At 32.3% G+C, this 10,032-nt stretch overlaps 1 protein-coding gene across 6 annotated transcripts in view; it reads left to right on the top strand.

The window, feature by feature from the left end:
• Positions 1-372: 372 nt before the first annotated feature.
• Positions 373-10,032, top strand: part of LOC106465590 (phosphatidylinositol 4,5-bisphosphate 3-kinase catalytic subunit beta isoform-like) — a 65,051-nt gene continuing 55,391 nt past the window's right edge. For 3 of the 6 annotated variants that reach the window (XM_022393519.1, XM_022393518.1, XM_022393516.1), the window contains exons 1-2: positions 376-472; positions 4,088-4,145. The gene's annotated coding sequence lies outside the window, so the exon portion shown is untranslated. Of the gene's footprint in view, positions 473-4,027; positions 4,146-9,463; positions 9,486-10,032 lie in introns of those variants that run through there. The other 3 variants (XM_013925820.2, XM_022393520.1, XM_022393517.1) reach the window with 3 other exon arrangements.

Raw genomic sequence — 10,032 nt, 5'->3', positions numbered from 1 at the left:
TACCGTAATTCTTGTTGTAGGTGTTGCATTACTTAAATATATTTAATTTAATTCATAAAGGTTAAAGCTACCATTTTCGATAGAAATTCTACTCGTTAGTCTCCACATTATTGAGTGGCATGATACGGCATATGTTTGTTTTCTACACAAAAGAAGTACATTAAAGACGAAAAATACAGAAAAACAGCTATGGTTATGACGATTTTATTTCGAAACCGTTTTAGACGTCATTTCAGTTGTGTTTACAGAAAAGTTGTTGGCGTATAATGCTTTGCAGTGAAAAAAAATATTTAAAAAAATGTTTTGATTTGAATCTGCTTACAGTGCCACGTCGCGTGAAAACATTAAAATATATTAATAAGGCCGCGTCAGTTTAAAAGGGAGTAGTGGAGTGTGTAAATAGATTTTGTAGTTAAATGAGGAATGTTATGACATAAAGGTTGGAACAGTTGGATGATTTCAATAGAATACAGTAAGCATGCATTTTATTTAATAAAGAAAATATTCTTTCCTATATAGCGAGCTTTATCATTCATATTTGTTGGAAATATTAAGTGAAAAATTTCAGGAATATTTTATTATATTATGATAATTGTGATGTTTTTGTTTTTTAAAAAAATAAAGGTTTAGCCATTTCGCATACGTCCAGACTCCAGCCCAGTACACTTAGGCGTTTTATTTTTAATTTAATAATAATAGAGTAGAACAAATAAATATTAACGCTGTGTAACAGTAATAATGAATTTAACAGTATAACTTGCAATAAAAATGTTCTTAAACTTTAAAAATAAAAGTTAATAATATGCTATAGTGTCAAGTAAGTGTTACTTAATTTCGAAGCAAACAATTTTTTCATGCTCTTCTAGTCCTAAGTTCTAGCCCATCGTATTTGTACTATTACTGTTACTAACAATAACAGTAATACCAATAGCATTTTGAAATTCCTTTTTGTGCATTACTTTAATTATACTTCTTACTGTAAGTGTGATGAAGAGAAACGAATTCCTTAACCCATATTTTCATCTTAAGTGCAAAAATTACATAAAAGTTTTCTTACGTTAAAAAAAAACAACACATTAAGCAACTACACTGGAATTGATGTATTTTGTAAACCAAAAGGTACTCTATGTTATTTTGTATTACTTTATAAACAAGAGTACCATGATCAACTCAAGAGTATTACTATTCCATTTTAAGTTTATAAAACCATAAAATTTCGTTTGTAAATTGCAGTTGCATAAATTAAATATTTATTTGATATAAAGCACCATCTGTTGTATGCTTTTATATTTACAATTGTTGCACATTATGGAATGTTCTACATTCTTGTGGTTAACATAACATTCATATTCAAGGTGTCTTTCACCTGACGGAAAGCTTATAAATGAGCTTGAAAGCTTTCATTTAATAAACACATTTTAAAATTAACCTCAAAGTATATTTTAAGTTTTCCCATATTCAAAATAATTACTCTTAAGACCTTAATTTTATACACATTGATTGGGATTGTATGGACTCAACTAGTGGGGGAAAAAGAGGTTTATTTAGGTGATTTGAGGATGGATAATTATATACCAAATGATCATAGAACCAATCAGAATGAATGTCATTTTAGATTTATTGTTAAAGACTAATAAGGATGTGGTTGCTAGAGTTAAAATGAAGGAACATTTGAGGAATATTACTCATCACATAAGTAGGTTTTGCTATATGTTGAGATAAAAATATGTTTAGCTTCTAATTTTCAAAAAGCTGATTTTTTTTAGACCAGCCCAAGATTTTAAAATGGGAATGGAGTAATTCCTTAAAATAAAGGGTGGGTGTGAAATGATCACCATGAAAGACCAGATGGTCCCTTTTCCATTTATTATGTTACATTCTTAGTTACATGAGCTTGGTTTGAGGATACTATACTGCACAAAATTTTGAACTATGTGCCATATCTTTTCAAAGGGCTAACAAAGGAAGGAAGCAAATACAAGTCTTAATTCCACATGGCAGTAAAATTAAGTTACCTAAAGATAAATTTATAGTGTGTATAAAGCCATAATTAGCCTAAATAACCTAACAACAGACATTTCACCTTATAGCTCAGCCAACCAAAATGGAGAACATAAAAGCTAATCCTACTGAGTACTCCCATCATAAGCATGTTTGTAGCTATACATTTCTCATGAACTGCTTTAAACTTCTGACAAGGCTTGGTTTACATATAGTGACTTTCCGTGGAATGCATATATGCTAATAAAAAGTGTAAGATTGACAGTTCTAACTCACAAGCAGAGACATTATTAAAATTCAAGTTTAATATTTTACAACTTGGTTTTGGTTGATTATCCCAAGTTACAGAAATTCAATTTTGTTCAGAAATGTAGCTCCTAAAGATAGCATATTAAATACTTTTGATTTTTTTGCATCCCTCATATCAGTACAGGAGGTTTTACTTGTAAAAAAATTGCATAATTCTGTAAAAGATTGTCTTATTAATAGTTTTGAGTCCTTTATTTTTTCAATTGTATGATAATATATTAAACCTTTTTTAGATGACTCAAAATAGTAAGATGTCAGAGAGTATTATGAGAGATTTTTTTATGCATACTGTTATATTATAGCATTTTCATTTTTCTATACAGTTATGAGGTAGTACAATCACACATCAAAATATTTAGTGTCCATTAGGAGTAACTCAGATGCAAAGTTATGTAGTTGCGAAGATTTATTTCAGTATAATCATGACATCCACTAATGAAAAACAACTAAAAAGCAAGTTTTGATACTCTTACCATTGAATTGACAATTTCTCCTTGAATCTGTGATATTGATAAAGAAATTGATTTGGCCAGTTTTTCTTTTTTTGTTTTGGAAATTTGCAAAAAAAAAAAATATTCCACTTAAGAATTTTGCAATTTTTCTGTGTATGTTACTTAAATTTCAAGATTTTAACCAAGAGATATGTAGAGGCCTTTTATATTGATAAATAAACAAATTACAAGAATTTTTAGAAAATCAGACTTTATAACATGTATTTGCTATATGAAAAAAAGGTGGAACATTTATGAAATAGTTTAATTGGGTAGTAAACTAAATGGGGGTTTTTGGTGGCAATGTTTTAAAATTACTTATAAATGCTATTCAAATCAAAAGGTTTAATATTGAAATGTCTTCTAATATATGTTTTGAGAGAAACTGATTTAAAATTGGAAAGAAATTGGGTTTAAAATCGGAAGATTTAGAAACTATTTAATTTTGAATATAACCCAAGCTTTAGTACCTAAAGTGCTATGAATGAAAAGGTGTTGTTATTGTTGTGTACATAATCTCTGGGTTTAAGACTTTTGAGTGCTTTATTAACTAATGTCAGTTAATGAAACAGGCATTCTAGTTTCTACAAATGAGAATGTGGTGTTGTTCAGAAATTTTCTGTTTTAGAAAAAGTTCTATTTGCTCTGATTATTCACACTATTCTTTTGTTTTAGAATGTCTGTTTATAAATGTTACAAATAGTCAAAATGTGATACATACATATTCGGGGATTGAAATTAACTCTGGCAAATTGCTAGCTAATGTAGCAATTATTCATGCGAAACTTAGAAGTCGCTAGAAAATATTGCTATTACACACTTAAGAAGAACAGTTCGCAGGTTTTTACTGTGAAGTGTCAATAAATCCATGATATGTGCATTGCCTTCAAAATTTTGAGTAGAGAAGGCTACTGTAATTATAATTAACAAAATTCAGTGTTTCACTGGCCACTGTCATGCTGGTTTTGTGATTCGCATTTGAGCTGCATGGTATGCCCAGTAATTATCAGGAAATGAGAATAGTGAGACCGCAATTTCAACTTGTTTGATTGGTTGCCAAAGCAATGAGCACGTGGACTTAACTAGCTAGACTCACCATCCAGTTTCTGCAATGTTGTTTTGCTAGTAGTCTGGTTAGAAATACTGTGCCCAGTGTTTGTTTCTTGTATGTAATGAAATAGAAATTACATAAACCTTAGATTTTTCATTTCACATTCCTCTAATGCTTTACCAGCTTTCAGCGTTTAAACCGTAACTTTTATCAGTAAAACACTTTTTCATTATAGAATGGCCGTCAAGTCACCTAAAAGAATCTACATGTTCGACCCTGTCTAAGAAAATTGGGTAGGTTTTATACTGTCAGTTACGGTTTGTATTTTAGTGGAACACCCCTGAAAAAGCTTTAAAGCGAAACGCTGAGTGTTCAATTAAGTAATAAAAATAGCAAATTTGTGTTAAAATGTCGTTTATTACTAATATTATAATGAATTTTACTTGTAAGTGTAGATAATATAACGCGTGCGCATTAAAGACTTGTGAGGCTTGGAAAACGATCTTTGTCGATACCTGAGTAAGGAAGCATATTATGCTAAGGAAAAATTTTATTGATGGTGGAACATACTACACTTTTCGACAGAACATTCCTCTGTCTTCTTCAGGAATGTATCAGTCTAATCCTGGTAGCTATTTAGGTTAAGTAACCCAGGGGTTGTCAGAAATGTTTTGAATTTCTGTTCGCCCCTTGCTTGGGCTATGTGGTAGTTGAAGCTGATATATTGATTAAAACTTAGGGGACTTGTCTATGGTTTTCATGATTTTTCATTTGCTTGCTTGGGTTGCCGGAAGAGAGACCAAGAAGAAGACCGGAAATGCTGATTTCCTGTACTTGTTGAGGAAGATTTTGCTTTTGCCCCTAGTCTGGCATACAAGATCAAAAGTTCACGAGCAACGTCACACCCCGTTCCAGGAAACACCAGAACCATAGTTTATTAACATTCAACAGAAACATATGACATTTATGTGTGAATAATTTCAGTAGACAATAAGACAAAGTTGACAATATATGAGAAATTACACCTTTTTTATGTATTATATGGAACAAGTTGACATTTGCGCAAGATGCATAAACAGATAAGACATGAAGGTCATTGACCGTTCCTGGACGATAACATGAAAAAGAAAAAAAAGAAGGGGGGGGGTGTATGGTCAGTACTAAGCAATCCAAGATTTATATATTGTTACAAAGACAATGGGGATTAAATGTGACGGAAATAATGTCAGCAGGTGACAGGTGAAGATTAAGTGTGGTCAAGTGTATGAAGAGTGAATAGACCTTGTCAAATGCGACTGATGTTGTTACTGCCATTATCCTGGTTTAGCGAGAGATCGTTTGCTTTGATGATTTCTGTAGTTTTTAAACAGTCTTTCTTTTTTAGTTTTGGGTTGATGTAGGAGAAGAATTATGTCCCAAGGTATTTTGTGATCTGTTTCATATTGACGATATGTTAAGGCAGATAAATGGAAATCACCTCTACGCATGTGACCTTAAGTGACATGACCATTGTTCCATATATTTCTTTCTACATTCACATCGGATACTGTAAATGCCTTTTGTTAGTTTAATAGGGATTCCTTCGGGTTAGGTAGTGAGATGTTTATTATATGTAATGCTTTGAATACATCAATGCTCAAATTATTAAAAAGTCTAGTAATTTCGTTAGCAATTTCTGGCACAAAGTTTGTTTCATTCCCTTTTGTTGTAAAAAAAAAGAGTAAATACAGTGATAAAATGATTGAAAGATATAATATAGTTAATTGTACACATTGATAGTTGTTTTAAGTGTAATAAAAGCAACTGACTATACAGTTAATGTTCCAAATTTTGTTGCTTTAGTTTTCCAAAATGGCTGTTTTTTTTGTTTTTTCTTGGTATGTTGTAGTCTTACTGAAAAGTATATACAATGTTCCAGGATTTACAAATAAGAGATTAAGTTTATATGCTCTTGTTTTTTTGTTTGTGTGTGTGTGCTGTTTCCTGTTCTCCGTTTCTAAAGGGAAACACGAATTCTAGTAGCGAGTGCGCGTTAATTAATATAATTCCTTGCAGGCCTAGATGAGCAGATATAGGTTCTTCATTCTGTCTATCTTTAACCATGTATTTTACTTTTGAGTTGTTCTGTTTCTTTGTTATTGGAAAACGTCAATTCTTCACACAGTGTACGTTTAACTATGTATTTATTTTTTTAAGTTCTGGATTGATATAAACTTTGAGTGTTTTTTGAACCGGAATATATTGAACAATACACATTCCAATCAGTTGTTTTAGTACTGAAGTCAAAAAGGAGACTTGTTATATTTCTTGCTAGAATCCTGAAATATATAGTGATTCTGAAATACTTGCATAACTGACGTGAGAGAAGACTGCCTGTGTTGTTATTTTGTAAAGAAGATAACATTTCTTATAAACTCTCTGTAAGAAAGTAAGTCATATTTTTACATCATCCAAAACAAAATCCTGATTGATTTGTTACATAATGTAGACTGTAGAGTACTGAATACTGGCAGAGACCCGCAAAATATTTGCGGCCAAATTAGTAGCTTTATTGCAACAATACTTCTTTAAATACGGGATTTGTAGAATGATACAAAATAATTCTAATCGCAGACACCAAAATCTAAAAGTCCACCTGTTTTAGGTCTAACATTAGTTAAACCTTTAGTAAGTACAACCTATATTCGACAAAGGTATAAATTAACTAACTTGTGTACGTTTTTTCGCTTTAATTTTGTTAGCGCTAAACTTTACTTAATACTATCAATAAATAAACTTGTAATTTATTCTACGACCTAACGTTAGACCTTTTTCAAAACTTTAATAAGCTTTTATAATGTTGTACAAAATGTCTACTAAAGTATTTTTACATCCGCCTTTTGTCTACATCCGTTGAAATGAAGTGCACATTTAGAGAGTAAGGTGCGCGCACATTTTCAGGACAGATAAAAACTAAATATTATTATAATAAATTGTTCTATTTGCATGTTTGGAGGTATCATGTGAATTTTCACATGTCCATTTTCAGGACAGACAAAAATTGGGTATAGTATTATTATAATATATTTGTATATCGACAGCATGTTAATGTTTCTATAGATGTTTGTAATGACAGTCGTCTACGATAGCATCAAGTTTTGTTCGATTCAGATTATTTTTGGAGTGCTCGAGTATCGTATCTCTTCAGGTTATTAATTTTTTACTTTTTTAAGAATAATAAACGCGATAATATACTAACTTATTTGAAATATTACAGGGGGTCACAGAATGATGCAGAAGTGATAAGGTTTTGAAAAATCTTTAAAATATCTTTCTCCACCATGGATATTGCTGTAGTTGCTAAATAATTTTGGTTTTTGTTTAAAAAGATGACCAAATCCGGGGAAATTGTTTAGATTCAGAAAGCAAAATGTCATATGAAGTGTACTACAAAGTAACTGATAATAAGTGGTTAACTGTAGAATAATGCTTGTTAGTACTTCGATTTTCGTAAACACTTGTGTTATGTGAATAAATAAGGGATTACAAATTTCGATATATTTTAATGATTATATACTATGTTACAGAAACACAGAGTGTATCATAACTTGAAGAAAGGATACCGCGTTTGCTTCAAAAGCACCATTTTGATAGGACATAGGCTTGCATTTGACGTTAACTACAGCCTAGATCATCTTATTAACATTTGCCATTAACCTGTTACTGCACATTTGGTGAAGCAGATTAACACTTGTGAACCAGCTTCAAGTGTAGTAAGATTTTGGAGTCTGTTCTTCGACTGAAGTTTCAGACTGCCCCAGTATAGTTTATAAATTTTATTTGATAGAAGTCTGGTTATGGAGTGGCTACGGTATTGGTGTGCGGTATGTTATGGAGCATTATCTTGCTGAAAGTGACATGTTCCTCCTTGTTGAATTCCATTATTGCAAGAAATGCATCATTGTGACACTGGACAATGTTGCATTAATGAAGTTAGTCATATATTATAAGGGGTCAAGTCAAAAACAGCTAAAAGAGGCTCACGTCATGATAATATTTTGCTACTACTTCTCGTGGCTAGGAAGACAGTTATATCCAAATCGTTCTACAAGTTAATGTTAACCCCAGATTCGTCTATTTGAAGTAAACAATAAGTACCATGATTTATTGCTCACTTGATGTTTGTTTGTTGTTTTTCATTCGATCTTCATCTTAACTTGATGCTTAAGAGTACCAGTGCTTTGCATTTATAGCTGTGATGAGCAGCTTATGAGCTGCAGCCCATCCTGGAATACTGCCGAATGGACTTCCTTGTTTATTTCACTGTCTTGGGCTACATATGCCACCCCTATAGCGCATTGCCATGCGAGTTATGAATTTTGCACCACCATGAAGAAAGGTATTTCCCTTCAAACTTCCTAAAGTTTGCCGTTTCAAGTTTCAGATAAATACTTCTAAGTATTTACGAGTGAAAGCAAAGAATAATATGTAATAGTATGCCAGACACACAATACCTGCCATATCCAGTGACGGATCTTTTGCCAAATTCTAGGGCTGTCTGGTTCAAACGCTATTTATGTCATAAGCTGCATCGACAACTGTTATGGTATGAACTAGCACATAAAAATTAAATCATTGTTTGGCATATCTTACCTACAAAAATCTTACTCCAAAATATACGTATTACGTACTAATTGTTGACCAAGTCATTGTAATGGTTTGGGAAAATATTTTTCAAAAATGTTGCGTCCAGAGCTTTGAAAAGTCAGTACAATAATTAAGAAAATTAAAGGCATGTTTTCATTTTTAGAGTTTGCCAGTTTCTTGCTATCTTGTTAACAATAATCGCTGACACAGCTATTATTTCCGAATGAACGAATTCAGAGATCCTCATAATTCATAAGTATATTTGCAACATTGCAATTAATGTTCCATTGTGAATGGGTTTCTGTTATAGGTATGGTAGTACTTATAGTAGGAATGGACCAGATGTACAATATGTGCAATACAAATTAAAATCTCAAACTGCAAACAGCATGTAAACAAAATTTTATTAGCACTTTACACACACTGTTGAGTAGTCAACAAATCAACTTCAGAGTAACAAGCCACCAAAGCACTTGAGAAAGTCAGTAGAGTAAAAACAAAAAATTCACAAAACCACAATTTTGTAAATCTGACTGACTGACTAACTTTGTTAGAAAAACATGGCTCTCTTCTGCCTTCACCTTATGCAAATCTAAATGCACCTTAGCCTAACGAGTTAACAATATAGTAGTAGCCATAATCTATTATTACAAGCACGCTCTGTAAGTAGCCAAATAACAACCCGCCCTCATGTTCAGTGCAGACGCACGATTACTTATGCGTATGCGCTACATAATCAGCCTGCAGCTGTGTCAATTCGATAAAAAAAAAAAAAACTTGGACTACGTATATTCTCTAGAACTAGGTTCTAACTATGATCTAACCTTTGAAAACAAAGTTTTGGATAAAGCAGTTCTATCGTAGTATTGGTGCCTGAAACTGGAGTCTTGTACGTGAAGACGAACGCCACCACTGCCTAAGTCTGACATGGCTTTGCTCGAGTGAGTGCTCTGGACTGGAAACAAGAATAAGTTGTATAATTTACCTTTTCATTGTTTTCAAACTAAGTATGACCTATTTATATCTAAGGTTATAGTTGAAACAGTGCGAATTTTAAAATACGCCTTTCAAGGGGGAGGGGGAGAAGAGAGAGGTGAGGAGAAAATCTTATGTTTATAACCATGAAAAGTCGTTGTCCCAGTGAAGAGAGCATTACTGCAAAAATAGAGATAAGGTTAGAAACAGTAATGCTGAATATGTGAAACAAGCCTTAGCCATTAATCTAGCGAAAGAAAAGGCTGCCACTTTGGCTAGATGAAACAAAAAACTATAGCAAAAATATCAGGAAATGTCGAGATAGCTCTAAGAAAAGCTACGAGAAAAATAGGCCTAGAGTCCAGCCACTCTCAAGCTGATGCAAGTGTAAAAAATTTTCAATAAAATAATTAGGAAGCAGGAATGGGCGGGATAACATTACAACACTTTTTGGTTTTTGACGTAGTGCAACTTCAAAGTGGGTGTGACCACCATTCTTCCCATTCCTACTTCTTGTTTTACTTTAAACTTTGATCCAATTATAGACTTGAATTGAGTTTTATCAGTAGCTAATCCTTT

This window comes from Limulus polyphemus, unplaced genomic scaffold (assembly GCF_000517525.1).
Source record: "Limulus polyphemus unplaced genomic scaffold, Limulus_polyphemus-2.1.2 Scaffold1992, whole genome shotgun sequence".
In the NCBI taxonomy this organism is placed as follows: domain Eukaryota; kingdom Metazoa; phylum Arthropoda; class Merostomata; order Xiphosura; family Limulidae; genus Limulus; species Limulus polyphemus.
The sequence above is the reverse complement of the archived record's forward strand: the minus strand, read 5'-3'. Positions and strand labels throughout refer to the sequence as shown.